The sequence below is a fragment of the Panthera uncia genome, chromosome B4 (genome assembly GCF_023721935.1).
Source record: "Panthera uncia isolate 11264 chromosome B4, Puncia_PCG_1.0, whole genome shotgun sequence".
Lineage (NCBI taxonomy): Eukaryota > Metazoa > Chordata > Mammalia > Carnivora > Felidae > Panthera > Panthera uncia.
The window spans coordinates 100,074,159-100,079,813 of record NC_064809.1 but is presented as its reverse complement, the minus strand read 5'-3'; positions in this window follow the sequence as shown (position 1 = coordinate 100,079,813).

Genomic DNA, 5,655 nt, shown 5'->3' with positions numbered 1-5,655 from the left:
TCTCTCTCTCTCTCTCTCTCTCTCTCTCTCTCTCAAAAATAAATAAACATTAAAAAAAAAGAAAGAAAGTTTATGGACCAAGACTGCTTTACAATAATTGAAGGAGAGATTTGGAAATGTTTCCAGATGGAGTAGAGGAATCTCTCTCCATGTCTTCATTTTGAACTGTTTCTAGAACTTGCCAAATGTCTGGGTATATTTCCCAGCGAGTGATGGAACGGCCCTTCTGTGCCTTAGCTGGAAATGTCTCAATGCTTCTTTCTCTGCTTGAAAAAGAAAATACATTAATGTTTTCAGGAGGGTTTCTTTCCTCTTGATGTCCTCATTCCTGCCTTTCAGTGACATTGATGAGCTTGTGGTCCTAGAGGAGGGTGAATGATGCTGCTTTCATTCTCCCTTTAGACAAAGAGATGATAATTTTAAGACTCGTAATATTATTGATAACTCATACATCCCACCTTTGGTTTGAGATTTTATGGTATGAATAATGCATGTCCTTTCAAAGAAAACCTTTGAACACCCTGGTTGTCTTGTTATTAAATTTCTCTCTTTGAATGTTGGTTTCCCTTTTCCTTCATGAAAGGATTTCATTTTGGTTTATTGATGGCCAAATATGGGTCTCTTTCATAAAGTAGTGAAGCTACTTGAAATCAGCTGGTGCTCTGCACATTAAGAAGATAGGGAGCTTTACAGGAGAGATCAACTTCTACTTTGGTAATGTGGTTTTCATACATTATTGTAAAAAGAAAAGAAAAATAAGCTATGACTTCAATAGTGTATCACGTATAGGAAACTGTCATGAGGTAATATAATTCTGTGGTGCTTTTACTGCTTTTTATGAAGCAAATTTGTGATTAAAGTCAGTCACCACATGTCAGTATTTCAAATCTCAGTAAAAACTCACACTGACATCACCTAAGATACTTCCTCCCTAAATCTGGGAAAAGTGAGAGTTGGGGTATTAGAGTTGGTTAAATTCTTTATATAGAAGATTTGGTTGCAATGAAAGGCTTTAAGTCTCTGCAGGATTTCAGAGGCATATACTACATGGCCACAGAGATGGCCCAGAGGGACAAAGAATAGGACTCATCTTGGTTTTCCCAGTTTTCCATTTCCTTGAACCACAGATATTCCATAGACTGACATCTTTTACCTTGATGACTTTTGGCCTAAGATAAATGGTTATTCCATTTTTCTTGGTATTATTCCTTAGATCTGGGGTACAGAATGCATTCATTCATTCATTCATTCACTCAGTTACTCACATACTGAGTGCCTATAATGTGCCAGGTATTTTTCTTTCAGCCAGCATCCTGTTCTATCCTGTATCCCATGCTAGACACAGAGCCCAACACACAGTAGGAATCCAGTAAATATTTGCTAAATACCAAATGAATCAGGAAAGTATAAATATCTATTGAACAGTCCTTAGGGAAGACAGTGAGGGGATACAGAAAACTATAGAAGCCAGTTTGTTCTTCAGAGAGCTTACAGTTGGGTTGGGAAGAAAAGACATACATTTCTGAGTTAAGTTTAAATAACCCATGTATTTTTGTAGTAGGAAAGATAACATAAAACAGTGTCTGTTTTCTTGCTAAATGATTGGCAGAGCAGTGACAGTAAGAGGACTTCAGAGCAGACAAACACCCTTCACTCAGTTGGAAATGCTTAGTTCCTAATTCAAGACTCTACCTTTGAGGAGCCCAAATAAATGTCACACAGAGAGAACTGACCTTTTGTTAATAATAAAAATCATCAGCTCCCATGCCTTCTTCTCCTTCACCTCCACGTATAGATGTACCATTTCATAAAACATAAATCCAATATTTGCATAGCATTAATGCTTACATAGAGAGGGAAAGAGGTCACTAGATGGACTTTCTTTGAACTTGTTTTTCCCTTGGGCCTTTTCCAGTCTTCCTGCAGATAATGGAATTTCATGGTTAACCTAATGTGATTTTCATAAATAGGCAATCCATACATTTTAAGATGGTTTAAATGAAATGGAATTCTGTATGATATTATACAGAATTATATAACTTGTAGGATTAGACCTGCCTGTAACATTTGTAGAGCCCAGGTTCAGACTACAAATGCAAGTCTAAATACTCTATGCCCAAATTGTTAAGAGTTATAATGAAAATACAAACTTAAAAATATGTATTTTCTATTCTGATATTTTAACAAATAGACATTCGTAAATGACCAAGAAACCCAGATTTAAACTGAGAATTCTCAGACTCTTGGGGTTCTGCAACAGAAGCTGGCAGGGTGGGAGAGTACGCTCCCGGGCCTGCCCTGTGCCCCTCTTCTGCAGCAACAATGTGCACCGTATGATTCACACCCACACATGAGGATGCCCAGCCTGCATGTCCAGGCTTTATTCACCAGTCCCCCAAACCTGCTCCTTAGCCACTCTTTGGCTATGGGGTATGTACCAGCCTTCAGGTGGTCAGACTTGGGGAAAACAATCTTCAGACATGAATCAACTTGGGGTCATTTTGACAGGGAACCCTGGGTCTCAGGTGCCCAGGGCCTGGTCTAGAGTGCACAGTTAGGTGCAGCCTCCAGATGAATATGTTCTCTTGCTCTTCTGGACTCTTCATCCCTTGGAAGTGTAGCTACGGGAGGACCAACCTGGGGCTCTCTACACTCTGGGTTCTAGAAGGGTCTAGAAGAAGGGTCCCTTCTTGCCCACATCAAACGGCTGTGTTGCACATTCTTTTTTTTTTTTTTTAATTGAAGTGTAGTTGGTACACAATGTTATGTTAGTTTCAGGTGTACAGTATACTGATTTGACAATTCTATATATTTGCTAATGTTCACCACAGTAAGTGTAGTTACCATTTGTTAGCATACAATGTTATTGCAATATTATTGACTATATTCCCTGTGCTATACTTTTCATCCCCATGACTTACTTATTTTATAACTGGAAGTTTGTACCTCTTTTTGTTTAAGTGATCCCTGCACCCATTGTGGCACTTGAACTCCTGATCCTGAGATCAAGAGTCACATGGTCTACTAACTGAGCCGGCCAAGTGCCCCAAGGCTTATACCTCTTAATCCCCTTCACCTTTTTCACCCTTCCCCCCCCCCCCCCGCCCCGCCCCCTCGCCCCTGGCAACCATCAGTCTGTTCTTTGTATTTATGATTTTGTTTCTGTTTTTTGTTCTTTGTTTGCTTTTTTCTGTACTGCGTATTCTTTCCAATTTTTATTTATTTATTTATTTATTTTTTTAATTTTTTAATTTTTTATTTTATTTTTTTTTTTAATTTATTTTTGGGACAGAGAGAGACAGAGCATGAACGGGGGAGGGGCAGAGAGAGAGGGAGACACAGAATCGGAAACAGGCTCCAGGCTCCGAGCCATCAGCCCAGAGCCTGACGCGGGGCTCGAACTCACGGACCGCGAGATCGTGACCTGGCTGAAGTCGGACGCTTAACCGACTGAGCCACCCAGGCGCCCCTCTTTCCAATTTTTAAATAGCTCTCAGCAGGCACTGTACCATTTACTGTCTTCAGTTTATTCTTCATGACCACCCTGAGAGGCAAGTCTCTTTTACAGCTGAGGAACCTGAGAGTGATTGACTCATGATCCCATAATATTAGGTGTCCTAGAAATCCTATGACTTCAAACATTCATCTTAATCCAACATTCACAAACGTTACCAATGTTAGACTATGTACAAGACTATATACAGTGTTAGACTATATTCACTGTACAAGGAGGGCTGATTATATTGTTTTCAGTCCAGGAATTATATAAAATTTAAACGTTCCTGTTTCTTAACTAGACTATTAGACCCTGAATGATGTCTCATACCTACCTCTGCAGTTTCATCTCTCAGGATACTCCCCCATGCTGCCTCTGCTCCAGCCACCCTGCCCTTTCGGCACATTGAACATGCTGTGTGCCCTCCTCCCCTTCGGGCTTCATGCCTAGGAAGCCTCCTCTGCATGCCCCTGCTCCACACCTCTTTTGTTTTTATTTTATTAAAAAATCTTTAATGTTTAATTATGTTGAGAGAGAAAGGGGGTGCAGAGAGAGAGGGGGAAGAGAGAATCCCAAGCATGCTCCTCGCTGTCCATGCAGACCCCAAAGCAGGGCTCATACCCACAAACCGTGGGATCATGACCTGAGCTGTAACCAAGAGTCAGGTGCTTAACCAACCGAGCCACCCAGGTGCCCCTACTCCACACCTCCTTCATGAAGCTCAGCTCTAACAGCACCTCCTCATGGAAACACTTTGACTCTCCATTTTAAAGCAGCTTCACCTTTTATAATTTTCATAAAGGATGACTATAGCCCACAAAAAAAAAAGGTAAACAGGACTCAGTGAGAACAGCTCACTTACCTCAAACCCTTTCCCCGAGTTTCTCGTCAGAAACACTCTAAGAGGCACTGCTCTAGACTGAATAGACATTTATAAAAATTACCAGCTGTTAGAATTGTAGTCAGTTAATAAAATGGTTTGCATTGGATTGCCAGCAGTTAAGGACATGGGTTTTCTTAGAGCAGAGGGAGTAAAGCCATGGAAACTTTTTGGAGAAAAGCTAGCCCACATCATTCTTCAGAAGATTGTGCCCTATTTGTAAAGCGAGTTTATCTAGGAAAAGGCTATGAAATATGTTTTTTTCCCTTGAATAACCGCCTGTGGTATGGATGAGGTTAGAACATTCTGTTCTCATTCTTCCCAGTTTAGCTTCAGAGTGAGAAGGGTTGCTAGTACTAAATTCTAAGTACTGTCATCTCTAGGAGTGAAGATTAGACACAGGAATATTCTAAAGCAAGCTCATGATTTGCCTTGAAAAATCCATCCAAGAGAATTCAGAGTGAATTAATTTAGTGGAATTGTTGTACAGAGCCAGAGGTCTGATTTTGAATCTTGTTGGAAATATCCTGGATAATTAAGATTTCAAGTCTAGTTTCAGAAGGGTTAATTCCAAACAGTGTTGGACGTGAATATACTTCAAACAACTCACAACTTATTACTTCATCTGAAGGCTGTTTTAAAAGGACAGTTAAACATCTTATTGACTAAATGAATAAGAGGGCAGACATTAAGTTCTAAGAAAAACTACCATTTATGGGCTCTGAATTAAATGGGGGGAAAAAAGCTCTCTGTATTTTCAGTGTCTCTTTCAGGAAACTGCATACGTGAGTTAAAGGCCATATGCCAGTAAGCGACATTAATGCCTTTTAGGTAGATCCTTTTCTGTACACCTCTCTTAGATGGAGAAAAGTCAACATTTGGAAGATCAATTTGGATATATTGTACTAGACTCTTTGGAGTTAAGAGATTGAGCTAGAAATTAATTAAAATATCAGTGCATTTCCCTCCCAAAAATGTTGAAAAATAAATATGTATCATCCAGCATAAATATAAATATAACATATCATTCAGCATAAATACAAATATAACAGATCATCCAGCATAAATATAACATATTTAGTCAAATGACAGAACATTTTCTTACAATGGCTTTTCAGTGTGGCAGTCAGACCAGTGTAAAGAGTTTAGTGAGGTAACTCATATGAATTTGATATTTGCCCTTAGTTTAAAGCAATGTGATTTCAGGCATAAGGTTGGGTCTGTGACACTGAAATTGAAAATAGAGCCCAAATGAGTTAACTGATCTTGACTCAAGATG